The sequence below is a fragment of the Erinaceus europaeus genome, chromosome 8, assembly GCF_950295315.1.
Source record: "Erinaceus europaeus chromosome 8, mEriEur2.1, whole genome shotgun sequence".
NCBI lineage: Eukaryota > Metazoa > Chordata > Mammalia > Eulipotyphla > Erinaceidae > Erinaceus > Erinaceus europaeus.
In genome coordinates, this window is record NC_080169.1 from 80,082,394 (window position 1) to 80,108,175 (window position 25,782).

Here is a 25,782-nt window from a genome sequence, read left to right on the forward strand (position 1 = left end):
GAGAGCTGTAGATATGTTGTACATGAAAATAATAATAATAATAATAAATCAATAAGAGGGCCAAGAATGAAGCTCTATGATAGAGGGCATGCTATGCATGTATGATTTCCTCGGCTCAATTCCCACAACTACAAGAATTACTTAGTGAATTAATTAAAATTTCACTGAAAGAAGTTGAGGTAGTATAATGTATATCTGGAGATATCTGCCATCATGGCCCTCCACCCCACCCCTAGCCTCCCACCCATCAGCCCTTGATTCATGTAGAGAAAATAGAGAAACAGGACTTCTGGACAAGATGGTGGCAAACTATAAACATCTAATTACTCTCTCACCAGCACCACAACAAAAACTTGATTATTAAACAATTTGTTCTGCTTTATATCTTACTGCTTTTCAGCCACCAAGTTACAGATGCTACTATAATTTCATCCTGAACTCCCTGAGGAGACATGCTCACCAATGTGTCCTAGAACCCCACCTCTCCAGAAACAGGCTGGGTGTATGGATCGATCGACCTGTCAACCCTCAAGTCCGGTGGAGAAGCAATTACTAAACTCAGACCTTCTACCTTCTGCACCCCATAATGATCCTGGGTCCATACTTCCAGAGGGATAAAGAATAGGAAAGCTTCCAGTGGAGGGGATGCGATACAGAACTCTGGTGGTGGGAATTATATGGAATTATACCTTCTATCCTATAATAATGTTTATCATTATTAAATCAATAAAAATAAATAAATAAATAAATCTTCCAGGTGCTCCAGCCGTCCCTGAAGAAAGGGTGGTAATACAAAACTTGCTTGTGCTCCCAAGCCTTATTGAACACAGTCCATGTATCAGAATGGGGGCCCTCCAGTCTGGGCTGCTAGACAGCAGACAGGGAAAGTGGAAGAGCAGCTATGTGCATGTCTGACTTATCCTACAAAAGTGTTGAATTGCTAGGCATCTGGCAGCGAGAGTCTGCATAGAATAACCAACCAAGGAAAGAAAGGTGATTGGGATATATAGTTGAAACACAACAAATATTTTTGGAATAACTGAATAAACTACATAATCTAAAAAAAAAATTAGCTTGGAGTTCAGATGAACTAACAATAAAACAAAACAAAAAACTCAGAAGCCACGATGTGAGAACAGAGACTGACACCTAAAAAATTTGCTCCGTTTGGTTTCAAGCCACCAGGCAAAGATCTGACTGCCTCATTCATCTGCCCTATGAGGCTCTAGTGACTGCTAGCTCTTTTTGGTCTAGTTGATTCTGCTGCTGCTGCCACTGTAGGCACTACCTCTGACAGCCATCCACTGTGGCTACAGTATTGACGGTGACTGCTGGACTCAGTCCACTTCTGGTTCAGCCTGTGCCAGTCCAGCCTACTCAGCTTCAGACCAAGTGGTTAAGCTAGATTCTCTGCAGCCAGGTTTACCCACACTCAAATCAACTCAAGTTGAGTTCAGCCTGAGTGGTTCATCCAGAGCACAGTTCAGTCTGTGTCTGTTCAGCCCATGTGTTTTAGCCAAAGCCAGGTTTAGCCTGCACCTGGATCACCATGTGTCTGGTACAGTTTGCCCAGTTCCAGTTAGGCCCTCTTCCTCTGTGGCTGCCATCCAGTTCCAGTTGGGTCCTGCCACCCACACTGACTCATCACCTTTCTAGAGCATCATAAAATGAGAAGAAAACACAATTCACCAGCAATATTGAGCCAAGATATTAATTTAATGAAAACCAAATTAAGAGGAATTATGGAGAAGAATAATGATGACATTTATAGATAAATTATTAATAATGATCAGAGGAATAAAGGATGCAGGGATAGAGCTAAAACACACACACAGGAGAAAACACTTGTAAGACAGACACCAAAGATCAAAGTGCAGAATAAGAAAATATGTTAAGAGAGCTTGCTGTCCCCCCCCCCCACCAAAAAAAAAGAAAGAAAAATATATAAATTAAGATAAGTATACTTATGGAAGATACTTATGGAATAGCAAGGGAAATAACATCCCTATCATAAAAGTACAAGGAGGAGAATAAAAAGGAACACAACACAATTCACTTCTGAAGAAATATTTTACTGAGAATTTCTCCAAATTAAAGAGACCCCAGATTCAGGAGATACTATGGGCTTCATGAAAAATGAAACTAAACTTAAGTTTGCCAAGGCACATAACAGTTAAAATGCTAAAGATAAAAGACAAAGGTAACTCTGAAGGGCACTAGACAAAAGTAGAGTCACCTATAAAGGAAATCCCATAAGACAGTCAGCTGATTTTTCAACAGAAACTCTAAAAGCTAAAAAGGAGTGGCAAGGTATATTCAAAACTCTAAGTGAAAAAGACTGTCCCCCAAGAATACTGTCTTCTAATAGATTAATAGTCAAGTTTAAAGGTGGCACCAAGAACTTTTTAGAGATGCCAACAGCTGAAGGAGTTCATCACCACTAGACTTAATAGAAATACTGAAAGGACTCATATGAAATGAAAATATAGAATGTCTTTACCCATATGGACAAAATAAACCAAGACATAAAAACAAAAGAAAGGAAGGAAGAAGGGAAAGAAGGAAGGTAGGGAGGGAGGGAAGGAGGGAGGAAAGGAGGAAAGAAAAAGAAAGCAAGGAAGGAAGGAAGGAAGGCAGGCAGGCAGGCAGGCAGGCAGGCAGGCAGGCCCTAGATCCACAGATTTGGACAACAAAACTGAAGTTAACAAAGGGCTGCAGTGAGCTTGGGGTGGGGTGGGGGAGCATACAACACCTTTCATGCCTACAGCTTTGAGTTCCTAGGTACAATCCCCAGCACCTCCATAAGCCAGAGATAAGTTGTTCTCTGGAAGAATAAATAAATAAATACATTTAAAAAATTTTTATTCTTCCTGGAACAAGAGAGAGACAGAGAGATAAAGAAGAGAAAATAGGGGCCAGGCAGTGGCGTACTTGGTTAAGCACACACATTACAGTGCACAAGAACCCAGCTTGAAGCCCCTGGTTTCTAACTGCAGGGGGAAAGCTTCACAAGTGGTGAAGTAGAGCTGCAGGTCTCTCTCCCTCTCCCTCTCCCTCTCCCTCTCCCTCTCCCTCTCCCTCTCCCTCTCCCTCTCCCTCTCCCTCTCCCTCTCCCTCTCCCTCTTCCTCTCTCTTGCTTTCTCTCGCTCCCCCCCTCTCTGTATATATGTACATGTATATATATACATATATATATATATATCCCTCCATTCTCAATTTCTCTCTGTCTCTATCCAATAATAAATTTAAAAACAAGAGAAAATATAGGCAAACATATCTTAGAAAAATGGGACAAAAGGGAAGAGGCCAATTTCACCCCTGAACTTCCAAGTTTTATGAATTAATAAAACATTCTCCAAATTTCCTAACCCATCCCTTGAAAGGTTTTCTCAAATTAGTTATACTTGAATTTCTGTCCTTTTCAATCATCAACCTCCTGATATATGAATATGTTCTAGCATGCAGATCAGGACAGTGTTCTATGTAGTCTAAATGTAATCCAAGCCATGGAAACCCTCTATGTTAGAGGTCAGAGGTTTAAAAAGGATAAAGCTGACAAAATATGAGGGAAAAAATAAGATAATAGTGTCATCAAAGAAGAAAAAAATCTAATAGCTGTCAATCTGTTACAAACTCCTTGGGAAATTGAATAAAATTAGTAATTGCCAGGAATGGATAGACAGCATAATGGTTATGCAAAGAGAGTATCATGCCTGGGGCTCTGAATTTCTAGAGTAAACCCCCACCAACAACATCATAAGGCAGAGCTGAACATTGCCTGCTCTGGTAAAAATAAATAAATAAATAAATAAATAAATAAATAAATAAATAAAGTAAAATACACACACACACAGTTATTGTCTTTCTGTATTTCTTTACCATATTCAGATATCTAATATTTAATTTTACACACTGAGTAGAAGATTCCCAACTGCTTCTCTTAGGCAAATATATTTATTTCACATAAGACACTTCACTACAGTGAATAAGTGACAGTTTTAAACCAAAGTGAATTTTTCAACTTTTGCTCATCTTTTTTAATGCAGTCATCAGGCAATTATGATAAGACACTCTGTTATTCCAGAGGAATACAATTATATAGACAGACTAAATCAAGATTTGGAAGGCAATTTCATTAATGGAAGTGATAGGTGAAGGAAAAGACATCAAAGTTTCCATAGAGAAAGTAAAGTACAGATTATCACCTTAAAAATTATGTGTTAGCTAAGCAGAACTTGGACTGGAGTAGGTGTAATACACCAAAGTAAGACTGTGGGGTCGGGGGAGGGTTCAGGTCCTGGAACACGATGGCAGAGGAGGGCCTAGTGGGATTGAATTGCTATGTGGAAAACTGGGAAAAGTTATGCATGTACAAACTATTGTATTTTACTGTGAATTGTAAACCATTAATCCCCCAATAAAGAAATTAAAAAAACTTCTGTATTAAGTAAAAGTACCCAAAGTACATTGAGAATTCTTTAATAAAACCCTTAAATACTCAAGAAAATTGCTTGTTATATATAAATAGACTCATGCTTATAATGTTTATATCAGTTCAAAAATAATTTTTAGATTTAAAAATTCATGATTTTAATTATTTTTGTTTGTTTGGTTTTGGTTTTTGTTTTTCACCTGAGCACTGCTCAGCTCTAGCTTAGGATGGTGTGGAGGATTGAATTTGGAACTTTGGAGCCTCAGGCATGAAATTCTCTTTACATAACCACTATGCTATCTACCCTCACCCAAATTCACATTTTTTGAAATTGAAGTAAAGTTGGTTTACAATAGTATAAATGTTTTAGGGGGAAAACTTCACTTTTCATTAGATTATGCATTACCGTAACGTAGGACCATGAACAATGTGCAATATCACTCTTCTACTCCCACTTGATCCTCTCTCTTTACCTCACTCATATTGGTGGCTTCACTTCTGTATTGGAAACTTGGGATTTTTCTTTAAATTTGTTCATTTGCTTTATGTTCTTTTTCTTCATTAGTGTGAGATCACCCAATTCTTGCCCTCCTCTTTTTGGCTTGTTTTATTTACATGACCATCTCAAGGGGGTTTTTTTGTTGTTTTTCCTTTAAGCAAAAGGCTATATCTATATCTATCTTTATATATATATATATTTTTCACATATCCTCTATGCACTCCTGTGGTATTGGGCACTTTATTGTTTCCATATGTTGACTTCCATCATTTTGTTATTGAGACTCCCTATTGAATCTTAAGGTCAGTTACTGTGTTTCTTAGATTTTTTAACTTCTGCTTGAACATGTTCTCTGATCTTGTGTCAGAGAAAGTCAGAACAAATAGATATCTCAGCATGCCAGGTTTGTATTGGCTACAGACTTGTGCAGTCCATGGACTGATTACTCTGCATGGTCAGCAAAGGGTTGTAACTCCTAAAACATGGATAGCTTTGGAGCCAAAGCTCCAGACTCCACAGAATCAGGCTACAGATTTTTTGATACCAGATTTAAATGAGGGGGACACATAATTTGCTAACCATTGCAGTCATAAAAATCTGCTGAGACCTCTTTCAGAATGCTACATAGAGAAGACCTTGAACGTTAGTTAGTGGAGACTTCTGGCTTTACCTATCCTTGTTAGCGATGCCACCCTATTCAGATTTCGCCCTCAGCCTTTTTCCTTATCAAATTGTTAATCTGATATAAACTATGTTAAAATTCCTTTGATTGACTTTGGAAATAAATCATTAAAAACAGGAGACCCAGTGGGTAGGACCTCACCACTCAACACTGATCTTCAGGAAGGAAAGTTGGTTTGAGCTATGTTGAGCCTCTTATGACCAAGTTACAGTCTTAAGTATTATAGAGTCTTAAGTAATTATTCATTGATCTTGTATCAGAGACTATGGATCATTATATAATCATGGTATGATCTGCATCCATTGATTTCAACTCAGTAAACATTATTGGCATTGTTTCTTTGAATTCATCTTCACAGAGTTTAAGCATTGCTATTGTACTTGGGTGTTTCTCTGAGCTTTTGTCTTGTTCTTCTAGAATGGGTGAGTTCTGTGTTTTTCTCATTAAGTTTTAAGCTTCTGAGGGTTGGGTCATGGGCCTGGAATAACTTTCCAAGCATACTTGGAGCTGGATAAGGCCTGGTCTTCCAAGCTGTCAAATTGCAAGAACACAGTTACTTTGGAGGTCAGGCTAGGCCTGGATATGTGAGTGTTCACCACAAATGATCTAGGAGCTGCTAGGATAATAGGGGAAGCTTTATACTTTTGGTGAACAGTGTTTCCCATGGGGAATATGAAGTGAAGGAGGAGCAATTCTGAATTAAAGTGTGCATTTCCCATAGTGGCAAAAAATAAAGTGCACAGTAACTTGCTAACAGGGTCACAATGGGCATTACCTGGAAGAGCAAGCGGTAAGCAGGGAATTGCTGGGAAGTATGACTGCAGCTCATGGGGCAGTGAATATTTTCTAAGGTCACACAACAATTTGACGATCTGAGATGACAAGCAGATCTGGGGCACTTCATTGGTTAGGGAAGTTCAGTATCTCTGGGGGTCAGCATTCTATATGCAAGAGAACAATCACTTTATTATTTTCTATTGTTGTAGTTATTGGTGTCGTTGGATAGGAGAGAGAGAAATGGAGAGAGGAGGGTAAGACAGAGAGGGAGAGAGAGAGAGAGAAAGACACCTGTAGACCTGCTTCACCACCTGTGAAACGACACCCCTGCAGGTGGGGAGCCCCCGGTCTCCAGCTGGGATCTTTACGCTGGTCCTTGCGCTTTGCGCCACATGTGCTTAACCTGCTGTGCTACCACCCTACAATCACTTCACACTGAATAGAAACTATACTCGTGACGAGTCAGGTGGTGACGCAAAGGGTTAAGCACACATAGTACAAAGCACAAGGACCCAAGCAAGGATCCTGGCTCGAGCTCCTGGATCCCCACCTGCAGGGAGTTGTTTCACAAGTGGTGAACTGATCTGCAGGTATCTATCTTTCTCTCCCCCTCTCTATCTTACCCTCCTCTCTCAATTTCTCTCTGTCATATCCTCTAAAATAGGGGGTGTGGCTGCCAGGAACAGTGGATTCGTAGTGCCAGCACAGGAGCCCCAGTGTTCACCCTGGAGGCAGAGAGAGAAAGAGAGAGAGAGGGAGAGAGGATAGAACTATACTCTTCAAACTCAGCACTCAGATAGTAGTCTGACAGCTTTCAACTCTTAACCATTTACAATTAATTAAAAACATCTGCATTTGCTGCCATGAGATATTATAAATTTATTGAAATTTACCATTTACTCAGCTCCGCACATACATTCCAGATTGTTTATGTGAGCAATTCCATATCTTTCTTTTCTTTTCTTTCTTTCTTTCTTTCTTTTTTCCTTTCTTTTTTATTACCATCAGGGTTATCACTAGAGCTTGGTGTCTGCACAATAAAATCATCACTACCAGTGTGGCATTTCTTCCTTTTTTATTTGATATAATAAAGAGAAATTGAGAGGAGAAAGAGAGATAGAGAGGAAGAGAAAGACACCTGAAGCACTGCCTCACCACTTATGAACATGCTTTTGCCCACCTCCCCCTGCAGGTGGAGAGCAGGTGAATTCAGATCCTTGCACATAGTAATGTTTGTGTTCAGCCAGGTATGCCACCACCCAGCGCCCCTTAAAAAATTTATTATGCATAATTATAACTGTCCTGTTGCCTAAAACGTTTAGGTGTCTTGCCCCAATTCAAAAATATGCGGATTAACAAAGCAAGAATTAAATGAAATTCTTCATATTCAATATCCTGTGCTTTTCTAGCTAGCATGCCTACCTGGTAAAGTAGCTGTCATTTCTCCCAAGTAGGAATTATGAAGATATAGTAGTCTATTTGAATATAACCATGTTTAAATCACAGAGCAAATTAATTATACATTATACACACACTAAGGAAGGAGTTCACTCAGTCTCTCAAAAACAATATATATACTCTCTTCCCTGTATTCTCTTATCTTATAAAGACAAAACAAAAGTTAGATGTGAAAACTTCAAACTAATGACAAATAGGCATCTATGTAATGTTGGTATTCTTCGTGTTGGTTTGGTCCTCTTCCCCCTACCTCTGAGAGAATTGGTTTGGCCCTTGCTAGTTTCGCACCCTGCTTTCTCCCCGCCCCCTATGCTAAGGACATCCAGAGTCCCAGCAGCAGCCGCTGGAGGAGAATGATAGGGAAGCACATGGTGTGGTGATTTGCCCATTCGTGAATAAAGATTAAATTGCAGCTTCTCAACCCAGCTGTGTGTCTCTGGTCATCTCTGTCAACCGCAGCGAAGCTAGCCCGGCCTGCTGGCGCCCCCGAACTTTAACAACAAATGGCGCCCACGTGGACCTGACCTGCGCATCTCTCAGATAAGTGAAGACAATTTGGCTACCTATGCACTATATGGCCTTCTCTTCTGCTTGTGAAGAGATCTCCAAAGGCCTCTGCCCTTTCTTCACGAGACTGTTTCGCTTTTTCTGGACCACTCTGTGGTTTCTGCCCAACACCAGCCCGCAAGAGCCCAATGCCAGCCCACATGAGCCGGCTTTCCACCGCGTAGCACAGGGCATTGGGTGTGGGCTCCCTCCACGCTGCTCGGCTACTGGGAACAGGGCAGCAGACATGGCAGGGCCATGGAGCAGGGCTGCAGCGGCCTATCATGGCCACCACCCTGGGGCACCTCGGCCCGCACCTTCTACACAGCTGGCCCGCCCACCCTCGTGCTATGAAGTCTGGACAGATCCCGGACCACCTGGAGACCGTGGGCTCCCTGCCGAAACTGGGCCCCCTGGCTAAGATCTCCAGCTCGGGTCTAAAGGCAGACGAGCTAGAATACGCAGAGATTTGTCCAGAGATCGCAACATACAATTCCTAGAAGTGAAGCTGCCCAAGAGGCCACCGCTGGACAACGCACTCCCCAAATGGCTAAGACAATACAGATCTGAATTCGTGTTTGAAATGACATGTCTTCGTAACAAAGGTTTCTCTCCTTGTGAATTAAAGACCATGTTTACCTGTGTGTTTAAAGTTTGGTAACATTAACTTTAAGGTTAAGAATGTAACTTTAAGGCTATATTCTTACCAGACAAAGTTAAATGAAAAAGGTTTTCAACATAATTCTCATAAAGATAAAATTAACTTACATTTAAAGTCTGAGGTAAAAATTAGTTAACAATCAATATATTTTAACTAAGTTGGTCTGAAAAAAAAAACCTGTGCACACCTAGGGTGTGTCTCCATCTTGAATGGGTGTAACAAAAGGTTAAAAAGATGTTGTCTCAAATTCCTTCTCAATTAGAAACGTTAGATTGTGCTATGGTCATGCTAATAATTCTCATGCCTGAGGCCTTTTTCTTTCTATGGTTCATGTTTTCCTTTCCACATTTTATTGTTTGAACTTTAAATAGCCTTGGAATCATGCTGGAAGAGACTTCCAATTGTGATAGAGTTATCAATTGTGGTAAACTTCTAACCTGCTACAAGTTTTGTTTCATAAGTAAGTGAATTGCAGCTGTCAAGTTCTCTACAGAAAAGCAGAATTCCGGTGGCTGACATTCCCCATCGAGACAGACGTACAACAATTCACCCCCTGGAAATTCTTCGGTGGATATCTGCTTTGGACTTCTATCGGACTCATTGGTACACCTCGGATACTTTGCACAAAACTAGCAGCTTCCCCTATGCTGCTGAGTTTCTCAAAGACTGACTGCAGCCATGCCTTGGGACTCTAGGCCTCACCCTTCCCCCATGCTAGAAAATGCCCGTCGAAGCAAGTATGCCCCCCAGAGGCAGGAAATGTTTTTTTTAAGCTGATAAAGTTTTGCCCACAGAGGCAAAAAATGGCCCCCTCAGGCCTTCCCTTGGCAGCACACTGGTTCTTGTTACTTGCTTACATGTTTCTCCATGTTTGTGCCAGTTTCTTTTTTGAAAATGCCTGTACGATATAGGTTTCTGTTCACCCCACACCCCTGATACTGTGGTCATTTAGTTAAAAAGAAAAGGGGGAATATGTTGGTATTCTTCGTGTTGGTTTGGCCCCCTTCCCCCTACCTCTGAGAGAATTGGTTTGGCCCTTGCTAGTTTCGCGCCCCGCTTTCTCCCCGCCCCCTATGCTAAGGACGTCCAGAGTCCCAGCAGCAGCCTCTGGAGGAGAATGATAGGGAAGCACATGGTGTGGTGATTTGCCCGTTCGTGAATAAAGATTAAACTGCAGCTTCTCAGCCCAGCCATGTGTCCCCGAGTCTCTGTCTCTGTCTACCACTGCGATGCTAGCCTGGCCTGCTGGAGCCTCCAAACTTTAACAACAATGTAAGAAACTATGTCAATTACCAGAGAATCTTCATAAGTAAACTTCAACAAAATATTACTTATCTTCATCTTTCAGAAATGTCTTCACTCAGTCTACTTTCATCCTTTTTTTTTATTGGCTCACGATAAAATTTCATTTGGAAATAAAATAAGCAAAGTGTATCATGTTTATGGATCAAAGATACATAAGTCTAAAGTATGTATGAGATATTCAACAGATAGCAACTTTTATAATACAAACCTCTTTTTAAAAATATTTATTTATTCCCTTTTGTTGCCCTTGTTTTATTGTTGTAGATATTATTGTTGTTGTTATTGCTGTTACCATTGTTGGATAGGACAGAGAGAAATGGAGAAAGGAGGGGGAGACAGAGAGGTGGAGAGAAAGATAGACACCTGCAGACCTGCTTCACAAATTGTGAAGCAACTCCCCTTCAGGTGGGCAGCCAGGGCCTCAAACCGATATCCTTAGGCCAGTCCTTGTGCTTTGCACCACGTGCGATTAACCCACTGCACTACCGCCCGACTCCCTAATACAAATCTCTTACACAAAACTGTTGAAGTCATCCTTCTGTTCCTCCTACATTTTTTCACCTGTAAATGTGCTCATCAACTTGTCAACCAAACTGTTAGAATTTATATTTAATCTTCACATTACCTCTCAAGTGAAATTTTCTCCTATCCATTAAAAATTTCCTATCTTGATTACTATAATTTATTTTTATTGTCCTCTTGAAATTTATATTCTTCAAGTAACACAAGGCCACAATCTGTGGCTAAAATATGAACCCCGCTGACTCTTTCATAAATACTTCTTCAGTCTCTTTTGAAAAATTCCAGTTCACTTCTAAATCACTCCAGATACTTCATGATAATTATCTTCTCTGTCACTAGAGTATATAGTCAAACATCATCAATTCTGTCATCTCACATTTCTTCCACAAAGCATCCAACAGATATTCTGTGAAGTATTTTTGTTAATGAACACTTTTAAAATTCTGCTATAGAGATTAGAGAACAGAGAAGCATGAGAAAGGTTGACAATATCAATATTTCTTTAGGAAAAGAAGGAATAGTTCGAAGTTCACTCTATATTTTAGAGTTGCTTTGAAATTCAATATTAAGAGTATAATTTCTAACAAACCATAATTTGCAAATAAATTGTGTTTCAAATTCTAATATTTTGGGCAAAGATGAGAGCCTAGTTCCATCATATAAAGCAGCAAAAACACAAATATTAGAAATATCAGAAGTATAAGCATTTCAACTCCAGAAGGCTTATCTTTATGACTTTACATATACCACCAGGAGATAAGAAATCATACCTATGTGTCAACAATTGTACTGTAAACGATTAACCTCCTTAATAGTTATTTGGGAAAAACCTTTGGTTCTCTACCATTTATAATATTTGCTTAAAAAAAAAGACAACTCTAATGACAAAGACATGTACCTCTGAGAAGGTGGGGAATAGAAGGAGCATTTTATCAAATTTACATAATTTATTTCATGTCTTAATATGAATTAAGACAGCAAATGGCAAATTTTAATTTTGCCATTGTAAATTTCTGAATAAAATTATACATGCAGAGGTACATTCTTATTTAGGATTCTCCTCATATACTTACATATTTCTTCTCTCTCTTTCATATACAAACACTCACACACCACACACACACACACACACACACACACACACACACACACACACACCACATCCCACATCCCACCTACCATGTAACAAACTTAGAGGAATGTGTTTTAGGGTTAGGTGATCCACAATGAATCTTTATACTAGAGCTAGTTCTCCTTTTGATATGAGGATAATAGTGAACAGGACACCAGGAAAGAAAAAGAATTAGTTCTTTAAGTTCCTTCAGTCATAATAAGAAATTTCTAAAAAGACAGCAGCAGCACTACTCACAATGTTATTCTTAAGTGGTCACCTGACCGTTTTGATCTGAAACTGTAAAAGTGATAGTGTTCATTTCAAACAAATCAAGCCCACTCATTAACCTGGAAGGAGACCCCATTCCTGCTGAACCACATGGCCTATGACAGCAGAGTAGCTCCACACAGAAATAGGGAACTGCTGTAGAAAAAGGAGAAAAGAGAGTGGATGTCAGATAGACTACTAACCAATGTCCACTGACCAAAAGTAAAGTTTAATTAATGTGTCTTACTTTCCTTACTTTTAATATTTATTAACATAAAGTAGCTATATTCTCCAGACAAACTAGCTTATCTGTATAGTGTGCTATGTTAACATGTGCATCTATTGGTTTTGACACTGACTCCCATTGAAGTAGAGGAAACTTCATTGTTGTGATTTCTCTCTCTTTGCTACTAGAGTGATCACAGGGGCTTCATTGCCAGCACTACACATCCACTGCTCCTGGAGGTTTGTTTGTTTGTTTTCACTTTTTTCTTTCTATTTTAATTTGACACGACAGAGAGAAATTGAGAGGGGTGGGAAGATAGAGAGAAGGTGAGAACGATAAACACCTGTAGACCTGCATCACAGCTCAAGAAGCATTCTCCCTGCAGGTGGGGTGAATGTAGGTCCACGGTGTGCTTAAACCTGGTGCATCACTACCTGCCCCCCATTTCTCTTTGTCATTTGAACAGGTTGTTCAGAGTAATGAACCTCAACCAATGACAAAAAAAAATCTATCTATATTCTAATTAGAAGCTAATTATATTAATTTCAGAATGTTCTGTAACTCAAACTTAGAAAGCAGAAAAATAATCCATGACAATGAAATCCCAATACAAGCCAGAAAAACCATTTGATATAAAATAATTTTTAACCTTGCATACATATTCAGGATTTTATTTAAAATATATTTATATTTAATATAAATTAAGTTTATAGATTTTAAATGTCTAGATCTGAACAATGAAGATTATAGTATCAGTTTTGAAGAAGATGAAGCCATTCTCAAAATGTTCACAAGCAATAGAACTTTTCATTTTCAAAATAATAAACTAGAGAAAAATCTATGCTTACTAAGCAGTAGAGGGCTGAGGAGACAGCGTAATGGTTATGTAAAAGACGTTCATATCAGAGGTTCCTAGGTCTTAGGTTCAGCACCGCCATAAGCCAAAAGTGATCAATGCTCTGGTATTCATCTTCTCTCTCTCTCTCTTTAAAAAAATAAAATAAAGTAAAATAAAATAAAATACTTAAAAAAAAAAAGCAGTAGAGGAGGTTGGGCGGTAGTGCACCAGGTTAAGCATACATGGCGCAAAGCACAGGAACCAACTTAAAGATCCCAGTTTGAGCCTCCAGCTCCCCACCTGCCAGTGGGTCACTTCATAAATGGTGAAGCAGGTCTGCAGGTATCTTTCTCTCCCCCTATCTGTCTTCCAGTCCTCTCTGAATTTCTCTCTGTCCTATCCAACAACAATGACAGCAATGACAACAACAAAAATAATAATAACAACAGCAATGATAAACAACAAGCGCAACAAAAGGGGACAAATGGTCTCTAAGAGCAGTGGATTCATGGTGCAGGCACAATAACCCTGGAGGCAAAAAAAAAAAAAAAAAAAAAAGGCAGTAGAATGCAAAGACTTCTCTGATGGACAGAAAATTAAAGTCACAAATACAAAAATAAGAATTTTCTTTCTTGAGTTATCTTCCCCTCTGTGAGACTTGTTTAACCTATTAACTATGCTTTTATAAATAAATTCCAAAATATTAACAAATATTCAAAGCTGGGAACTAAGTCTTTGGCCCTAGTAAAAAGTTTCCTTGTGGCATCAACCACACCTAGTAAACAAATGTTTTTACAAACCCTATATATTTCTGTGAATCCTATTTCAAGATACTCAATTCTTATGTCAGAGTTGCTATGAAGATAAATGTCTTACTCCTGAAAGTCATGAATCAATAGCGCATGTACCTATGCTATTACATGCTGTATTTGCTACATTTAATGAAAGGAATAGACATTTAACATATTTTTAGAATTTTTATCAACTGTTTCCATTAATATTTAATAGAACTGCACCTAGGAAATATAAATACATATTTCCATAAAATAAATCACAGAAAAGTCTTAAACTTATATATTTAGTTAGATTTAAAATAGCTACCTCAACAGAAACTATAAAATTCTCAATTTTGGAATGCCTCCAATTAACCTATTTTATAAAATGCTACATTTGAATTCAGTTGCTAAAATAGTTGTTGTTTGCATTTAATTATTTAAGACTGGCCAGAAATGAATACATCAAAGTCACTTTGGTTAGAAATGACACCCACCAGTGCAAATTATGTTTTTACAGACAATACTGGAATCTGGGCCCCTAGCAAGAGCCAGTTATTACAAAAGAGTGATATATCTTTGAAATCAGTAACTTGTCTCTTGCAATAAAATATAATGAATATTAAACAAATAACCTCAGGTTCCTTCCTTAAAAATTTTAACACATGGGAGTCCGGGCTGTAGCTCAGTGGGTTAAGCGCAGGTGGCGCAAAGCACAAGGTCGGCATAAGGATCCCGGTTCGAGCCCCCGGCTCCCCACCTGCAAGGGAGTCGCTTCACAAGCGGTGAAGCAGGTCTACAGGTGTCTATCTTTCTCTGCCCCTCTCTGTCTTCCCCTCCTCTCTCCATTTCTCTCTGTCCTATCTAACAATGACAACATCAATAACAATAATAACTACAACAATGAAAAACAACAAGGACAACAAAAGAGAAAATAAATAAAATAAAATTTAAAAAAATTAAAAAAAAATTTTAACACAGCAAGTACTTTCACAAGTTAGAACACTGATACAAAATTTTAAAAAAATACATACTAAGTTGAGTCACTAAAAAGAATGATAGGATTAATGAAGATAAGAGAATACTTAAGGTAATATGACTAGTGTGGAAAATACTACAACCTAAACTTTCATAATCAAATACTGACATACGTTATTATGATTCTGTTTAACTGATTATTTTCCAACAATATTTTAGATAAAATTTTTAGGTTACTCTACTTCAAATACTAAACTATTGAATGAATTCCAAGAGGCCTTTATCACATCTGGAATAGAATATGAATGACATCACTATATAACCCAAACGTTTTGTTTACTTGTTTGAGAAAACTGTTTCTGAAGTCAGCAATATTTATAGACTTTTCCCATATTTGGGAGCTACTCTCTTTCCTGCTCCAACTTTCTAGCCCTTTTTCCAGCCATGACATCATCTCCTCAGACAATAAAGTGGATCCACCTGCATATCAGAGGTCAGGCTCCTGAAAAAACTAGCATTGTCATGGACCCTTTGGAATAATAACTAAAATAGGCCTACTAGCTATCTTCAAAATGGAGACCCCAAATCTTCATCTGCAATATTCCAGCCTTTAGGTTCATGATTAGTCAACAATTTGTTTGGCTTTATACGTTAACTCTTTTTCAGCTACCTGGCTCCAGATGTTACATGATGCCAACCAGACTTCCCTGGGCAGATGACCCCACCAATGTGTCCTGGAGCCCTGCTTCCCCAGACCCCTGCCCCACTAAGGAAAGAGAGAAAAAACAGGCTAGGAGTGTGGATCAACCTGCCAAAATCCTTGTTCAGCAGGGAAGCAATTACAGAAGCCAGACCTTCCACCTTCTGTACCTCATAAGGACCCTGGGTCCATACTCCCAGAGGGTTAAAGAATAGGAAAGCTATCAGGGGAGGGGTTGGGATACAGAGTTCTGGTGGTGGGGATTATGTGGCGTTGTACCCCTCTTATCCTATGTTTGACAAGTGACAAGTGTTTCCTTTTTATAAATAAAAAAATTAAAGGACGGTTCACTAGAAGACTTATTACATCAGTAAATGCATGAAAATGATTTGCTAATTACATAAGATTAAAAAAATTCACAGAAGAGAAATAAAGGAAATCCTCTATAACCAAATACAATATTTTTCAAGAGCCTAAATCAAATGTAATTAAACTAAAACTCTAGTTAAACAACTATCATAATGTAGAGAAACAGTTGTTCTGCTTCTATGAATATTTCACTGCTAATACTAGTTAATACCACAAGATAATGACAAATGAAAAGTATATTAAATTGAAAACATTTCCAACAAAGACTATGACTCCTCAATTAGAAAATTCTAGTAAACCTTATAACCATGAAAAAATAATTCAAAAAGAATTTTGAGATCATTTTAATTTCAGCAAACAGTTCCAAAACCTAGAAGCAACCTAGATGTCTAACAACAGATGAGTGGCTGAGAAAGTTGTGGTATCTATACACGATGGAATATGACTCAGCTATTAGAAATGATGGATTAGCCTTCTTCACCTCATCTTGATGGAGCTTAAAAGAATCATGTTAAGTGAAATAAGCCAGAAACAGAAGGATGGATATTAGATAATCTCATTCATTGACAGAAGTTGAGAAATAAGAACAGAATGGGAAATACAAAGCAGAACTTGGACTGGGTATAAGAATCTGAGAGGTGGAGGGGCTTTTTAGTCCGGTTGCAAGATGGTAGGGGGGGTAAAGTATTTTGCAGAGAGCGAAGAAATTTTACACATGTAGAAACAACCTTGTTTACTGTAAACCATTAACCTCCCAATAAAGAAATTAAGAAAACAAACAATAAAATAACCTAAAAAATGTGTATACTAGTATTGTGTTTTGAAAATTGATAAAACAATTTTCTACCTAATAAATCATAACATGTTCAAACATGGGAGCAATACATATTTCAAAAAGAGAAAATTGATGGTAATTAATATATAAAACAAGTAAGTCCAAAAAGTATCTGCAAAAGGTTTCATATAAATTGACAATCTAACTTTATTTATTTATTTATTTGCCACCACAAATACCGCTGGAGTTTATTGCCTGCACGATAATTCCACTGCTTTTGAGGCCGTTCCTTTTTCTTTTTTCCTTTTCCTTTTCTTTTTCTCTCCCTTTCTTTTTTTTCTTACTGGTAGAGACAGCGAAAGGATGTGTGAGGACTGGGGTTATGTTATAGTGGGGAGAAAGACAGAAGAAAGAACCCTGCTCTACTGCTTCTGTCACTTCCCCACTGTACTTGGGGACAGATGTGTCTGTGTGCGTGAGGGCTGGACCCAGGTTCTTGAATATGTGCATTCCACTGGGTGCACACCACCCAGCTCCCAATATAATGTGAAATTTAAGCAAATGCCCACAATATACAAAAATAATTTTGGAAATAAACCCTCAAGTTACAAAGATTTCTCTTATCAGTTACTATCATTATGTAAAACACTATGGCATTGAAAAAGAGACCAACGAGAATAATGAATCAAAATAAAGGACAGAGAAAATTAACATAAAATTCTGTAGTGAGGAGGCCAGGTGATAGCACACCAGGTTAAGGGCACACTGTACCTTGCACAAGGACCAGGGTTCTAGTCCCTGCACTCCAGCTGTAGGGGGCATGCTTCAGCATCAGTGAAGTAGGTCTGCAGGTGTCTCTCTTTCTCTCTCCCTTTCTATCTCCCTCTTCCCTCTCAATTACTCTAAGTCTTATCCAATAAAAAATAGAAAGAAAAAAGTGGTCACTGAGAATGATGGATTATTAGTGCCTGCACTGAGCCCCAGAGATAGCTCTGGAAGCAGAAGGGGAAAAAATTACAGTAAGTTTTCAGATAACTATCTGAACTAATTAGTATTTACAGTCTAATAAAGCCAAGTGTTTGAGAAATAAGTCAAAATTGGTATTTTCATATAAAGTGTGAAGTAGGGTGAAATGCAAAATTATTTCTAAAAAAATTTTAATATTTAGTAAAGTTGAAAAAGCATATTCTACAGGTATATATCCTAAGGATATATTCGTGTGTAGGAGGACTTAATAAGAGGATTTGCTGTTACATATTTCTAGTACCAAGAATAGGAAGTAATCTAGTTATCAGTAGTACAATGTATACATGAATCAGAGCCTACTCACAATATACATTGTATACCAGATCAAAGCAACTTTTATTAATATAAATATTCTCAAATGCAATGTTGGGGAGATGACTGTAGAATGATTGTAGAATGACATTTTATATGTTTATGTATGCATTAAAATATTAAATTAGCCTTGTGAAAACTGAGAAACCTTTTGTAAATTGAGAACAATAATTATATAGCCTCAAAAAAGTGCCATGAGAGGGAATTAAAAATACCTCTGTAATGAGTCTTTACGAAAATAAGTATATGGCAGAGGAGATAGCATAATGGCTATAAGAAAATAATTTCATTCCTGGGGCTGAAAAGACCCAGGTTTAATCCCCTGCACCACCATAAACCAAAGCAGAGCAGTCTTCTGGTAATAATAATAATAATAATAACAAATACATAAAAATAAATAAACATATATCCCAATATAATAACACATAATAGAACTAAACAGTGTTACAAAGAAAAATTTTATTCTCTATTTTCTAACAAATTGTTTTGTTTTTTTTAAATCTAATTAAACAAGTGAACTTTAGGAAGCACAATTTAACTCACTCGACCATATGAGGAACAGTACAAAGAAATATAGCAAACCAATGCTTAATTAATTAATACAATATGCAAACATTCTTAGCTATTGCAAACCTTTTCTCATTAATTCACACTATGTGCTTCAGCCTTTTGTATTAATCCCAGAATGATTATAGATTAATCAACTTTATTTTGTAACATGCTTAATTCCATAGCAAATCTCCATTCTCTGCATTTGTTTGCCTCATGTTGGCTATAGGACTTAATTCAAATGGTCTCTTGTGGTTCTTTCTGTAGTTGAAAATCTCATAGCTGGATTGTAACCATGAAGGTTACAATAGAAATCTGAGCAGAATTGGGCTTTTATTAAGATGGTGACTCTCTCTTTTTTCTTTCTTTCTTTCTTTCTTTCTTTCTTTCTTTCTTTCTTTCTTTCTTTCTTTCTTTCTTTCTTTCTTTCTTTCTTTTTGCCTCCGGGGTTATTGCTGGGGCTAGGTGCCTGCACTGTGAATCCACTGCTCCTGGAGGTAATTTTTCATTTTTCCCATTTTGTTGCTCTTGTTGTACTTGTCCCTTGTTGTGTTGTTATTATTTTCATTGTTGTTCTTATTGCTGGACGGAACTGAGAGAGACTGAGAGAGGAGGAAAAGACAGAGAGGGAGAGAGAAAGATACCTGCAGACCTGCTTCACCCTTGTGAAGCGACCTCCCTGCAGGTGGAGAGCTGGGGTCTCAAGCCGGGATCCTTACTCCAGTCCTTGTGCTTCGTGCCATGTGTGTTTAACCCACTGTGCTACCTCCTAGCCCCCGTGACTCTCCTTTCTTAATTGTAATTTTTATATTTATTTACTCCCACCAGGGTTATTGTGGAGGCTCAGTGCTCACCCTGAATCCACCACTCCTGCTAGCCATTTTTTCCTTTTTAAATTTTTCCTCATTGCTATTAGATAGCACAGAGAGAACTTGAGAAAGGAGGGGAAGATGGAAAGGGGAAGAGGATGGTAGCCTGCACCCTGCAGGTGGGGAGTGGGGGCTTGAACCCAGACCCTTGCACTTGGTAATAAGTGTGCATAATCAGATACACCACCTCCCTGCTCCCTCTCTTTTAAACTTTTTATTTATTTATTTTCTTTCATAATTTTGAAATTTCCATTGATGGTGGTATAAAAACTGTAGGAATAATGTGAATGGAAAACTCATCTGGCGATGATGATGGTGGTGGCGGTGTGTGTGTTGCTGCTTTGCCATGCACACAATCTGCTTCAAGCCCAGCTTCCATCATAGTCAGGGAAACTTTGTAGTTGGGTGTTTCTCTATACCTCCCTCTGTCTCACGGTCTTTAAGATAGTGATTCTTATGTGTATTTGTCTTGTTTTCAGGTACACAGTGTTTTTTAAATCTAATCAACTGTATATGCAGACATGTGATTTGAAATGTCAACAAAAACTAGGGAGAAAAATATAAAATTCCTTTTAAATTATGACCAAAATAAAGTGTTCTTTAGTGGAAGAAACTGGAGATAGGAAATAGAGTTCCTCTGTCAAGAGGAAGAAGAGAAAAAAGAAAGAGAGAGAGAAAGAGAGAATAGGATGGAGGAAACGAGGAAGGAAGGATGGTCACTGGAAATAGTAGAGTCATACAGGAATCAAGGCCCTCGTGACAAAAATAAACATGAAAATGATAAAAAGTGTTATCAAAAAGAGTCAACATAAAACTCACTTAGAGAGCACACTTTATCATTTTTAGTCCCTCATCTTACAAAGGAGCACTATTTGAAAAGAGAAGTTTCACAAATAGTAGAACAGTACTATAGTATCTCTCCTATTTATCTCCTCTTTTTATCTCTCATTCTCTAACTGGAAAAAAGGAAAATAAAAAAGAGTCTGTTGGAAGCCTAAGAATTGTGTAAACTGTAAAGAACTAGAAAAATCATAGTAGAAAAAACAATTTTAAAAGAAAGGCATTAAAACTTCAGCCACAGGGATAGTTCCCAGGCGAGATGCAAGCCTTGTCGTATGTACAGCTTGAGTTTGACTTATGACACCACATTGAAGGGCAATGACAACGAAGGAGGCTCAAGTGCCATGGTATCTCTTCCTCACTCACTCTGTCTATCTGAATGATAAAGTAGCTCACAGTGGTGTGATTCTTTATGCACATGGCTCACTTACGAATATTTGGCTGTAGTACAAAAAGAAAGAAGAAAAGGGGAGGGGGAGAAAGAAAGAGAGAGAAAGAGAAAGAAAAGAATAGAAAAAAGGGAAAGAGCCGTAGCACAGCGGATTAAGCTCAAATGGTGAGAAGTGCAAGGACCATCCTAAGGATCCCAGGTTTGAGTGCCCAGCTCCCTATCTGCAGAGCAGTCGCTTCACAGGCCTGAAGCAGGTCTGAAGGTGTCTTTCTCTCTCCCTCTCTGTCTTTCCCTCCTCTCTCCATTTCTTTCTGTCCTAACTAACAATGATGACATCAATAACAACAACAATAAATAACTGCAACAACAATAAAAAAACAAGGACAACAAAAGTGAAAATAAATAAATAAATATGAAAAAGGAGAAAAAAAGAAAAGACAAAAGGAAAAGGGAAACAAAAGGAGAAGGATGAGGAAGAGTAGGAAAAAGAAAACAGTAGAGAAATGGCTATTCCATCACATGATTCTTGAGAGCTTGTTTGGAGGCTGGGGGGACCACATAGCTACTCATATACCTTCACCGAAGACGGGTCTATCTCTATTTGGAGACAGTCGTCCAGCACAACTTCAGGAGGGACACACATGGAGTGGCAAGGGAGGAAGGGGTCAGTAACCTTGGCAATCAATGGGGTGACAGATGTCACAGCCAGATTGCCCTTACACCCCATCACGTGATTCTTCATGAAGACCTATGCACATTACAATGAATGTCGTATATCTCACATTTTAACTGTGTTTTTGCATCCCCAAAACAGCACTTTTGTGAGCCCTCATTCTACTAGAACCACTCTCTCCGTTGTGGCATTTTCTCTTATATACCCTCCAATTTGCCCTCTCTCAGTCAATTCTCAGTCAATGGTTAATTTTCATTTTATCTTTGTTGAAACAGACATGTTCCATGCCAGAATCCCCATGAAACTTTAAATTGAGGCTCCTCTTGGAGTACCTTTCCCTAAAATCACATCACCTTTTTTCTTTTTTATAATCTTTTTAAATATTTATTTATTTTCCCTTTTGTTGCCCTTGTTTTTTTTTATTGTTGTTGTAGCTATTGTTGTTATTGATGTTGTCATTATTAGATAGGACAGAGAGAAATGGAGAGAGGAGGGGAAGACAGAGAAGGGGAAAGAAAGATACCTATAGACCTGCTTCACTGCCTGTGAAGCAACTCCCCTACAGGTGGGGAGCTTTCTATCTTAACTTTTTTTTCAGCCACCAGATTTTAGATGCTACCCTGATTCCAACCGGACTTCCCTGTGCAGACGACCCCACCAATATGTCCTGGAGTCTGACCTCCCCACATTCCTGTCCCACTAGGGAAAGAAATAGACAGGCTGGGAGTATGGATCAACCTGCCAATGACTATGTTCAGTGGGGAAGCAATTACAGAAACCAGACCTTGCACCTTCTGCACCCCATAATGATCCTGTGTCCATACTCCCAGAGTGATAAAGAACATGGAAGCTATCAAGGGAGGGAATTGGATATGGAGTTCTAGGGGTGGGAACTGTATGGAAATGTACCCTCTTATCCTATAGTCTTGTCAATATTTCCAATTTATAAATAAAAATAAAAATAAATAAATGAAAAAAATTCAGCTAAAGTAGTGAAACTTCAAGGATAGCAACAACAAAAATGGTTTTTAGAATATAAAATATAACTCTTTTCTCTAAAAATTGAGAGAAAATATTATAGGTATAGTGCATATAATTAAAAGGAAAAGAAACAAAATGCTACTGAAATGGGAACATGAAACATAGATATTAGTATACTTAGCTTATTAAAGTCAATTCTACCTCAAGCAGGATGTATCAAAAAAGTCAGTCATCATCTTTTAAAATTAGAATTTAGAATTCTAATTTTAAAATTAAAATTAGAATTTAGAATTAGAAATTAATTTTAGTTATTAAAATTAATTTTAATTAGAAATTAATTTTAAAATTAGAAATTAGAATTTAGAATTCTAATTCTAAATTTAAAATTTAGAATCCGAGAGTGACTTTATTGGGTTTTGTTTTTGTTTGTTTGTTTTTTAGTCTTTGTCACTGCCAAGGCTTTACTGCTCACAGATGACCTCAGAAACAGAGACAGACACAGAGGGTAAAAATACCACAGCACTGAAGCTTCCTCTAATGCACTTGGGAGTCTAGTTAGGACTTAGGTACATGGCAAAGATATATATATAATTTCTCTTGACATTTTTATTAACACTGAACAATAATTAATCATCCAACTTTCCACAGTCTTTATGAAGTTTTTTTCTAAAGGTGAAATTTATTTCTAAAGTCCTCATGTAAGCCACCAGATGTGAATAAACTTGGATAAAGAACTTCTCAAACAAATTTATTTTTCTGGGGATGACAATAGCATTACTCTAGTGGTACATTTTTTTAAATTCAAATGAACTGTTTTTAAGACTGATGCTTATTAGAAAAGCTTGTTTTTTTCTTTTCACTCTGCTAAGGCAAGACAGAAACATGATGCATTTAAAGTATTTCGTGGGAGTCGTGCAGTAGCGCACAGGCGGTGCAAAGCACAAGGACCAGCGTAAAGATCCTGGTTCGAGCCCCCAGCTCCCCACCTGCAGGGGGATCGCTTCACAAGCGGTGAAGTAGGTCTTCAGGTGTCTGTCTTTCTTTCCCCCTCTCTGTCTTCCCTTCCTCTCTCCATTTCTCTCTGTCCTATCCAACAACGACAGCAATAAAAAGCAACAATAATAACTACAACGATAAAAAAACAACCAGGGCAACAAAGGGGGGGAAAAAAGCCTCCAGGAGAAGTGGATTCATGGTGCAGGCACCAAGCCCCAGCAATAACCGTGGAGGCAAAAAAAAAAAAAAAAAAAAGTATCTTGCAGCTTCTATGAACTATTTTGTAGTAAAAAAAAAAAAATCTATTTGGTACTGTTCATATGCTCAATTTCTAAAAGTAGTCAAATCTAAATAAACTTGGTGCTTCAAGATGAATTTTTTAACTGATATTTACATAATAATAATAATATACCTTTAGTCTCAGTTCTTATTCATCACTGAAATATGTGCTTTTCTTTATTCTTGGGCATCTTGAATCATCTGACATTGAGTGACCACCCAAACTCGGTTTCCATTTATTTTGCTCTTCTTCAAGATTTGGCTTGCTGGGAAGCGATAGCCTAACTAAAACTATCCAGAGCAGGATCTTCATCTTCCCTTTCTTCTATTTCTTCAGTTTCTACATTCTCCATGCATATTTTTAGGATAGGCATAACTTAAGTGGCCACTTTCCCCACATTTATAACACTTATACTTATCAAAGTAGTTCCAGCTTTGGAAAAACTCAGCTGCTCTTCTACTGTCAATAGTAATGCTTGCTTTTACCACTCTACCAAATAACTGCTTATTTTTATTGTTCTGATACAGTTTTGCATAGAGTCTTTATCCAAAAGCAAAATAAACACAACCCCTTTACTCCTCCTGGTATTGTTGTCTTTCATTATAGTAACCTTTACAACTTGGTCATATTTGGAAAATATCCAGAATAAGTCATTGATGATCAGAGAAAAGGGCAAGTTGTATACATACACGGTGCTTTTGCTTGGGGCCAACCCGCCACTCATTTCTGCAGGTGGGGTGGGCAGGCAGCCCTGAAAACACTGGAGCCTAGCACATCAAATCATGGGTCAAAACCCCTGGTCCTTGCCCCTAGCCACTGAGCTCACATCCCTGGTGAACTTGTTTTGTTTCCTTAAGAGAAACTTTTCTCTTTAAAGAAAAAAAATATATGGAATGTTTCAACTCTGATGGGATTCTCTTAAAAGCCTGTGAGCACAGGGCTCCAAACACAACCACCATAAAAGTATCTTGATGCTTCTTTGGGCCAGACAGAGAGGACAAACTTATTCCTACAGATAATTTCTCAATTTTTATACAGTGTGAGCTAGAAGTATAGGATGGATGAAGTGGAATTTCACAGATGTGTCCACCCACAGAAATTGCCTCGACATTGGGTAAATTTGGTAAATATTAAACGAAATTTTCTAACATTAACAAGGATTGTTTTTTCTGCCTCTAAAAGGTTTTTCTTTCTTGCCTTTTTTTTTTTTTTTTTTTTTTTTTTTTACCTGAGCACTGCTCAGCTCTGGCTTATGGAAGTATGGGGGATTGAACCTGAACCTAACTTGAGAGCCTCAGGCATCAAAATCTCTTTGCATAACCATTATGCTACACCCCCATCCCAAAAGTTTTTTCAAAATGTTACTTTGATAGTTATTTGCAGGAGGCAGAGCCAAGACCAAACATAGTCTCCGCTATTCTAGGTAAAATGATGTACACCTCTAAAAAATAATTCAAAGTTATAATTGCCATTACAGTATGAAAAGGTAAAGTATACCAACAAACTCTGGCAGTTCTAGTTTTATTTAACTACCTACTGCTAATGTCATAATAAATCTTGATTTGTCATCTATCTGAAATACAAACAATTCATTAACACAATAACATTCTACAAGATTTTGTTTCTTTTACCCAATCACAATTATTACAAAGTAAAATTTCTCCAAGTTGATAAAATATATAACCCAGTGTAAAATAATTATATTGTATAATTAGGTCTTATAATTACTTTAATTATTGATTTAAAGAACTCTTAATTTTCACTAGAAAGGAAATATTGGAATTATTTTTTAAAAATTAAAATATGCATTAGGATAGTGGTACACCAGTACAAGTTATGACTTTATAACCTCTGGGTATAAGAATTACTATTAAGTGATCAAGGTAGGTGCTCCTGTTTTTAATATTCTTTTTATTTGTTTATTAATAGTATTTTACAAGACT

The 25,782-nt window shown here is 37.8% G+C and overlaps 1 protein-coding gene and 1 pseudogene across 5 annotated transcripts in view; both read right to left on the minus strand.

Annotated features, from left to right (window-relative positions):
* Positions 1 to 25,782, minus strand: part of IMMP2L (inner mitochondrial membrane peptidase subunit 2) — a 777,851-nt gene that overhangs the window by 484,781 nt on the left and 267,288 nt on the right. The gene's annotated exons all lie outside the window — the stretch shown is intronic.
* Positions 1,545 to 24,576, minus strand: LOC132539829 (zinc finger CCHC-type and RNA-binding motif-containing protein 1-like; annotated as a pseudogene).